This window comes from Apostichopus japonicus, chromosome 5 (assembly GCF_037975245.1).
Source record: "Apostichopus japonicus isolate 1M-3 chromosome 5, ASM3797524v1, whole genome shotgun sequence".
In the NCBI taxonomy this organism is placed as follows: domain Eukaryota; kingdom Metazoa; phylum Echinodermata; class Holothuroidea; order Aspidochirotida; family Stichopodidae; genus Apostichopus; species Apostichopus japonicus.
This window is the reverse complement of record NC_092565.1, coordinates 1,116,841-1,125,749: the sequence shown is the minus strand read 5'-3', so window position 1 is coordinate 1,125,749 and position 8,909 is coordinate 1,116,841. Positions and strand designations below refer to the sequence as shown.

Sequence of the window (8,909 nt, the reverse complement as noted above, 5' to 3'; positions counted from 1 at the left end):
TTCCTTGAAGAAGACGTTGACATAAAAAAAAAAAAAAAAAGTCAAGCGGGTACTGGCTCAAGTGTGCCCGACGGTGACGGTAGAACGACCCGCGAACACATGCATAGAGTTGTGACCATTGTCAACTTGAATGTATCGGGCGCTGGCTGGGATGTGCCCGGCGGAGACGGCAGAACGACACGCGAACACATGCATAGAGTTTGTGACCGTTGTCAACTTGAATGTATCGGGCGCTGGCTGGGATGTGCCCGGCGGAGACGGCAGAACGACACGCGAACACATGCATAGAGTTTGTGACCGTTGTCAACTTGCATGAATCGGGTACTGGCCTGTGTGCGCCCGACGTTGACGGTTAGAACGACCCACGAGCACATGCATAGAGTTGTGACCGTTGTCAACTTGAATGTATCGGGCGCTGGCTGGGATGCGCCCGCGGAGACGGCAGAACGACACGCGAACACATGCATAGTGTTGTGACCATCGTCAACTTGAATGTATCGGGCGCTGGCTAGGATGTGCGCGGCGGAGACGGCAGAACGACACGCGAACACATGCATAGAGTTTTGACCACTGTCAACTTGAATGTATCGGGCGCTGGCCTGTGTGTGCCCGACGGAGACGGCAGAACGACCCACGAACACATGCATAGAATTTGGACTTCCTTGAAGAAGACGTTGACTTAAAAAAAAAAAAAAAAAGTCAAGCGGGTACTGGCTCAAGTGTGCCCGACGGTGACGGTAGAACGACCCGCGAACACATGCATAGAGTTGTGACCATTGTCAACTTGAATGTATCGGGCGCTGGCTGGGATGTGCCCCGGCGGAGACGGCAGAACGACACGCGAACACATGCATAGAGTTGTGACCGTTGTCAACTTGAATGTATCGGGCGCTGGCTGGGATGTGCCCGGCGGAGACGGCAGAACGACACGCGAACACATGCATAGAGTTTGTGACCACTGTCAACTTGGCATGTATCGGGTACTGGCCTGTGTGCGCCCGACGTTGACGGTAGAACGACCCACGAGCACATGCATAGAGTTGTGACCGTTGTCAACTTTAATGTATCGGGCGCTGGCTGGGATGTGCCCGGCGGAGACGGCAGAACGACACGCGAACACATGCATAGAGTTGTGACCGTTGTCAACTTGAATGTATCGGGCGCTGGCTGGGATGTGCCCGGCGGAGACGGCAGAACGACACGCGAACACATGCATAGAGTTTGTGACCATTGTCAACTTGCATGTATCGGGTACTGGCCTGTGTGCGCCCGACGTTGACGGTAGAACGACCCACGAGCACATGCATAGAGTTGTGACCGTTGTCAACTTGAATGTATCGGGCGCTGGCTGGGATGTGCCCGCGGAGACGGCAGAACGACACGCGAACACATGCATAGAGTTTGTGACCACTGTCAACTTGCATGTATCGGGTACTGGCCTGTGTGCGCCCGACGTTGACGGTAGAACGACCCACGAGCACATGCATAGAGTTGTGACCATTGTCAATTTTAATGTAGCGGGTACTGGCCTGTGTGTTCCCGACGTTGACGGCAGAACGACCCACGAGCACATGCATAGAGTTGTGACCGTTGTCAACTGAAATGTATCGGGCGCTGGCTGGGATGTGCCCGGCGGAGACGGCAGAACGACACGCGAACACATGCATAGAGTTTTGACTTCGTTACAGAGGACGTTGACAAAAAAAAAATAATAATAATAATATCAAAAAAAACAAAACATGGTCAACTTAGTGTAACGGGTATTGGCTTAAGTGTGTGGACCCAATGGTCAGAATGAGTGGGCAGAGTGAATCGGATTATATATTAAGGGGAGTGTCTTGTCTCGCCGGTCGATCTTCAAATTGTAGAAGTTTCCTCATATATCTCCTTGATTTCGTCAAGATATATCCGGCACGGGAGCAACCCCGACACTCCTCTGAAAATACGGGTCGCTCCCATGTGAGAAGGTCGATGGTGTGATCGACGGCACGAGTGTCATGCGACCGGGCGAGGGCCGAGTAATTAGCCGACGGTGATGCACACATGCGTAGGCATGGGACCCGTTGTCGTTGCACGAGTCTGTGAGACGGGGCGCCGCCGGACAAGACATACCCGGCACGGGAGCAACCCCGGCACTCCTCTGAAAACACGGGTTGCTCCCGGGTGAGAAGGTCGATGGTGCGGTCGATGGCACGAGTGTCATGCGACCGGGCGAGGGCCGAGATTTAGGCCGACGGTGATGCACACAGGCGTAGGCTGGGACTCGTCGTGTTGCACGAGTCTGTGAGACGGGGCGACGGCCGACCTCGACGGCAGGCCGCCCGATGCATCCGCAAGGTGTGGCTCTCGTCCGAGATTTTGAGATCTCTTTAGTGTAGCGGGTATTGGCTTAAGTGTGTGATCCAATGGTCAGAACGAGCGGGCAGAGTGAATCGGATTCTATATATGAGGGGGGTAGTAGAGTCGATCCAAGACTCGAGAAGGCTTTTAATGTCTGTCGTGTGTGTATGCGTGTCATGGTTGGACTCCAGCGGGCCCTTTCGGTAGGGTCAGCCGTCGTTTCATCGCGACCATGTGTTGCAACTCGGCGCTCAGAGCGGGGGTTTTCACCCACTCGCCCCGTGAGCAGAGGTGTCCCTCCGTGCACACGTATATATCGACGTTCAGATATGAAGCTTTCGCGGACGGGAGTCCACCCGAGACTCGAAAAGGCTCCTTGCCTGTGGTGCGTAAATATGTTTTTGCACGTCAGACCCTTGCTGGCCTTCTCGGTAGGGTCAGCCGTCGTTTCATCGCGACCATGTGTTGCAACTCGGCGCTCGGTGCGGGGGTTTTCACCCACTCGCCCCGTGAGTAGAAGGTTCTTTCGTGCATATGTATATATACAATCCCAGATATTGAGCTTTTTCATCCGCAGAACCCCCGGTGGAGAAGAGAGAGAGTAGAGATGAGAGAGAAAGGAGAAGGGAGAAGGCCTCTCGCGTTGCGTGGTCGATGGCACGAGTGCCATGCGACCAGGCGAAAGGCAAACGGCAAGCCGACGGCGACGGCAGGCCGCCCGACTCACCCGCAGAGAATCTGGGTCTCGTTCGAGATTTCGAGATCTCTTAAGTGTAGCGGGTATTGGCTTAAGTGTGTGATCCAATGGTCAGAACGAGCGGGCAGAGTGAATCGGATTCTATATATGAGGGGGGTAGTAGAGTCGATCCAAGACTCGAGAAGGCTTTTAATGTCTGTCGTGTGTGTATACGTGTCATGGTTGGACTCCAGCGGGCCCTTTCGGTAGGGTCAGCCGTCGTTTCATCGCGACCATGTGTTGCAACTCGGCGCTCAGAGCGGGGGTTTTCACCCACTCGCCCCGTGAGCAGAGGTGTCCCTCCGTGCACACGTATATATCGACGTTCAGATATTGAGCCTTTTCATCCGCAGAACCCCCGGTGGAGAAAGAGCAGGACCTCGGTGTCGTCAGATATCGAGCTTTCTCCACGGGACCCGTTCGGGCATGCTGCCGTTGCTGCGACCATGTGTTGCACTCGGCGCTCGGTACGGGCTTTTTCATCCAAGCAACGAATGCACGCTCGAGGCGTGCGATTGCTCTCCCCTGTTCCAGTGGACGAGCCGTCGCCCTCCCGCGTCGCTTCGAACCGGTCCCGTCTCCGAGGCGGGACCACTGCGACTCCTCTCGAGACGACCCAGTCGACTCGGGTAGAGATACACACCTCGAGAATCCCTTCGGGCGGTTCTTCGATCACTGTACCGTAATAGCACGGCATCGACAATTGAGAATTCAGAGAGAGAGAGAGGGGAGTGCGAGAGCGACTCCCGGACGGCGAACGGGCCCAGCCCGGTTCTGTCGACCGTTACCTGGTTGATCCTGCCAGTAGTCATATGCTTGTCTCAAAGATTAAGCCATGCACGTCTAAGTACAATCCTGAACATACAAGAGAAACTGCAGATGGCTCATTAGATCAGTTATGGTTTATTGGAGAAAGTCTTATACCATGGATAACTGTGGTAATTCTAGAGCTAATACATGCAACAAAGCGCCGACCCTTCGGGGGAAGCGTGCTCTTATTAGGAACAAGGCCAGCCCGGTCCTTTCGGGGTCCGGTCTCCGCTGGTGAACTCTAGATAATCATGCCGATCGCACGGTCTTGCACCGGCGACGCTCCCTTCAAAAGTCTGCTCTATCAACTTTCGATGGTAAGTTATGCGCTTATCATGGTTGTGACGGGTAACGGAGAATCAGGGTTCGATTCCGGAGAGGGAGCCTGAGAAACGGCTACCACATCCAAGGAAGGCAGCAGGCACGCAAATTACCCACTCCTGACACGGGGAGGTAGTGACAAAAAATAACGATACAGGCCTCTTCGGAGGCCCTGTGATCGGAATGAGTACACTTTAAATCCTTTAACGAGGATCTACTGGAGGGCAAGTCTGGTGCCAGCAGCCGCGGTAATTCCAGCTCCAGCAGCGTATATTAAATTTGCTGCAGTTAAAAAGCTCGTAGTCGGATTTCTGGCCGGGGCGGGCGGTCCGCCGTGAGGCGTGCACTGCCCGTTCCCCTTCTCCCCGTCAAACGGGAGTCGTGGGAGATTTTTCCCGGCCAGTGATTCGGTTGGTCGTGCGGTGCTCTTAACTGAGTGCCGTGCGAGACTGGAACGTTTACTTTGAGAAAATTGAAGTGTTCAAAGCAGGCCAAAGTGCCCGAACAGCTCAGCATGGAATAGTGGAAGAGGACCTCGGTTCTATTTCGTTGGTCTTGAGATCCTGAGGTAATGATCAAGAGGGACTGCCGGGGGCATTCGTATTGCGGCGTGAGAGGTGAAATTCTTGGATCGTCGCAAGACGCCCGACAGCGAAAGCATTTGCCAAGAATGTCTTCATTGATCAAGAACGAAAGTCGGAGGATCGAAGGCGATCAGATACCGCCCTAGTTCCGACCATAAACGATACCGACTCGTAATTCGCCGGCGTTCCTCCCATGACGCGGCGGGCAACTCTCCGGAAAACCAAAGTCTTTGGGTTCCGGGGGAAGTATGGTTGCAAAGCTGAAACTTAAAGGAATTGACGGAAGGGCACCACCAGGAGTGGAGCCTGCGGCTTAATTTGACTCAACACGGGGAAACCTACCCGGCCCGGACACAGTGAGGATTGACAGATTGAGAGCTCTTTCTTGATTTTGTGGATGGTGGTGCATGGCCGTTCTTAGTTGGTGGAGTGATTTGTCTGGTTAATTCCGATAACGAACGAGACTCTTGCTTGCTAAATAGTCCGGCCACCCGTCGTGGTGAGCCGCGAACTTCTTAGAGGGACAAATGGCTTTCAGCCATACGAGATGGAGCAATAACAGGTCTGTGATGCCCTTAGATGTCCGGGGCCGCACGCGCGCTACACTGGCGCAAGCAGCGGGTACATTTGCCCTCGGCCGAAAGGTCCGGGTAATCCGCTGAGACTTCTCCGTGCTGGGGACAGGGACTTGTAATTGTGTCCCTTGAACGAGGAATTCCAAGTAAACGCGAGTCATCAGCTCGCATTGATTACGTCCCTGCCCTTTGTACACACCGCCCGTCGCTACTACCGATCGAATGACTTAGTGAGGCCATCGGATCGACCGTCTGGCACCCCCGGCTTCGGCCGGTTGTCGAGGCGCGACGAGAAGACGGTCAAACTTGATCATTTAGAGGAAGTAAAAGTCGTAACAAGGTTTCCGTAGGTGAACCTGCGGAAGGATCATTAACAGAACCCTTCCCCTCCGTGATCGGAGAGGGAACAAAGGGGGAATGTCGGAAAAGCCGTCACAGAGAGACACGCGGAGAGAGCAAATTGGAAAAGCCGGGGGGACTCGAGCGGGGTTTTCACCGCCTCCTTCCCCGTTCCACGGTCGAGGTCAGACCCCGCGCTTCGCCTTCGCTCTCTCCGACAAAAAGGAGACGGGCGTGTCACACACAGACCAGCCCGGGGAGTACCCGGTTCTTCTCTCGTCGTCTGTCTCACGGAGTCTCGCGCTCCCGGTAGCTTCGAGGGAGAAGTCCCGCAAGGGTGGAGACGCCGTCGCCGTCCGCGGCGCGGCGCTCCTCGAGGCATTCTCCGCAGGGCAGAGAAGGGGCACCGGTGTCGCCCGATTTCCCCCCAGTCGGCGAGTCTGACTCGCGCGACCCGCCCTCGCGGCGGTGGGGGGAAGGAGGGAGCCCGCTTCCCCCCTCGGCTCGACGGAGGATATTTCTTTCCAGTCACAAGCAAAGAAGGCACAGAGTCCCCGTGTCCTTTCTCCTTCCGTTCCACTTCTTCCCTCGGCTCTGAGGAGAGTTTGCGAACGCGGGAGTCTTCCAGTGGCAAATGACAATTCTTGGTGGTGGATCACTCGGCTCGTGCGTCGATGAAGAACGCAGTTAGATGCGAGAATTCATGTGAATTGCAGAACTCACTGATCATCGACTTATTCGAACGCAAATGGCGGCTCGGGGATGCTCTGCTCCTCGAGCCACGTCCGTCTGAGCGTCTGAAGACAATCACTCACAGAGTCGGCGTGTTCGCGCGCCGGAGGAGCGCCCGGCCGCAGCCGTCCCTTCGACGGCCGGCTGCGTCGGGTCAGTGTCAGATGGAGTTCTGTGATGTCGGCGCCGGTGAAACTCGGCGAGCAGGCTCGATCGGTAACCGGGGGTTCGTCGGTCGTGCGACGTGCCATCGGGGTGTAGACGTATGCGCCCGTGGTGCGGTCCAGCGTCCGACCCCCCGGAACGGTCGAGGAGCCTCTGCCGGGCAGAGCCGGTCGACCCAATCGCGGGGTCTCTCGTCCTCCCGTCTGCGTTCTCGCAGGCGCATGGTAGGCCACCCTTTCCCGCCGGCGACCCGATTCTTCGGGGAGCGCCGGGGAAGGAGAGACCCCGGGTCGCCGCTATGACTCCGATCACGTTCCACGTGTCTTTCACGATTCCAGACCTCAGATCGGATGAGATTACCCGCTGGATTTAAGCATATCACTAAGCGGAGAGAAAAGAAACTAACAAGGATTCCTTCAGTAGCGGCGAGCGAAGCAGGAAGAGCCCATCGCCGAATCCCCGCGCCCGTTTGCGGTGCGAGGGACCTGTGGCGTAAGGAAACTGAACTCCGGTCGACAGAGTCCGGCCGCAGTCCACTGTGATCGGGGCTGCAGCTTACCCGCAGCGGGTGTAAGGCCCGTAGGGCGGACTCGAAGGCCGGAGGGAAAGCTTTCCAAGAGTCGGGTTGTTTTAGAATGCAGCCCAAAGAGGGGTGGTGAACTCCATCCAAGGCTCAATACTATGCACGAGACCGATAGTCAACAAGTACCGTGAGGGAACGTTGAAAAGAACTTTGAAGAGAGGGTTCAACATTGCGTGAAACTGCCAAGAAGTAAACGGATGAGTGCCGCATGCTACATGGGGCGTCCGGTTGATTCAGGCGCGGTCGGCGCGGCAGCGTGTGCGGGTTCGGATCCCTCGGGACCGACCCGCGGCGCTTCGCCGTCCGGTCCGCGTCGCACTTCTACCGTTCGGCGCCCTTCCCGGCGACCGACCGAAGAGCGGAGCAGAGGGGCGGGCGAGGCTGCGGCGTGCGGGGGCTTCGGCCCTCGCCGTCTTACGCCGCCCGTCACGGTTGCTCACTGCGCTCTCTGTCGAGGACTCTGCGTGACGGCCTGCCCCCCCGGGGGTTCAGGCAGCGGGGTCCGGGCCACCGGCGTCTCCGTCGGTCGCGTGCACAGCTTGCTGTCGCGTGGCCGGCGGGATCCGGAGGGTCCGGTCTCGCCGCGGCTTCGGCCGAAGCGGAGGGTCTGTCGGGCGTGAGCGAGGCCTCCTCATTCGACCCGTCTTGAAACACGGACCAAGGAGTCTAAGCAGGCTTGCAAGTCGAGGGGGTCTACCGAAACCTATCCTGGCATAACGAAAGTGAAGGTCGGCACAGGGCCGTCACGAGGCGGGATCCCGGCCCTCTGGGTCGGGCGCACCGCCACCCCGTTCCGTCCGGCTCGTCCGGTGGAGCGGAGGAAGAGCAAGCATGCTAAAACCCGAAAGATGGTGAACTATGCTCGGGCAGGAGGAAGCCAGAGGAAACTCTGGTGGATGTCCGCAGCGGTTCTGACGTGCAAATCGATCGTCCGACCTGAGTATAGGGGCGAAAGACTTATCGAACCATCTAGTAGCTGGTTCCTTCCGAAGTTTCCCTCAGGATAGCTGGTGCTCGGGAGATATTCGTGAACAATTTTATCTGGTAAAGCGAATGATTAGAGGCCTTGGGGCCGAAACGACCTCAACCTATTCTCAAACTTTCAATTGGTAAGAGGTCCGACTCGCTGGCTTGGAGCCGGACGAGTGAGAATGAACGAGTGCTCAGTGGGCCACTCTTGGTAAGCAGGACTGGCGCTGTGGGATGAACCAAACGCCTGGCTAAGCCGTCCGACTCGGTCGCACATCAGAGCCCACAAAAGGTGTTGGTTGATACAGACAGCAGGACGGTGGCCATGGAAGTCGGCATCCGCTAAGGAGTGTGTAACAACTCACCTGCCGAATCAACTAGCCCTGAAAATGAATGGCGCTGAGCGTGATGGCTGTGCCGGGCCGTCGGGGCAAGGAGAACCGAATAGAGTCGGCCTCGACGAGTAGGAAGGACGCCACGGTGAGCTAAGAAGCGGTCCGGGCGAGAGCCCGCGTGGAGCCGCCGTGGGCGCAGATCTTGGTGGCAGTAGCAAATACTCTAACGAGAGCCTGGAGGGCCGAGTTGCGGAGAAGGGTTCCATGTGAACAGCAGTTGCACATGGGTCAGTCGATCCTAAGCCCTAGGGAAGTTCCGCTCCGAGCGGCCGCGAGAGCCACGCCGACCTCCCTCCCGGGAACGGCGGGGTGATCGCACCCTGGGCGAAAGGGAACCGGGTCAATATTCCCGGACGTACA

At 57.0% G+C, this 8,909-nt stretch overlaps 3 non-coding genes across 3 annotated transcripts in view; all 3 read left to right on the top strand.

Annotated features, from left to right (window-relative positions):
- Positions 1–3,861: 3,861 nt before the first annotated feature.
- LOC139968349 (small subunit ribosomal RNA) lies at positions 3,862–5,739 on the top strand. Its single transcript, XR_011793354.1, has one exon. It is a non-coding gene; the product is annotated as a small subunit ribosomal RNA (ribosomal RNA).
- A 605-nt stretch (positions 5,740–6,344) lies between these two features.
- On the top strand, positions 6,345–6,504 carry LOC139968233 (5.8S ribosomal RNA). Its single transcript, XR_011793270.1, has one exon. It is a non-coding gene; the product is annotated as a 5.8S ribosomal RNA (ribosomal RNA).
- Positions 6,505–6,938: 434 nt separating this feature from the next.
- Positions 6,939–8,909, top strand: part of LOC139968418 (large subunit ribosomal RNA) — a 4,028-nt gene continuing 2,057 nt past the window's right edge. The window contains exon 1 of the ribosomal RNA XR_011793416.1: positions 6,939–8,909. This exon is cut by the window's right edge and continues 2,057 nt beyond it. This is a non-coding gene — a ribosomal RNA (large subunit ribosomal RNA).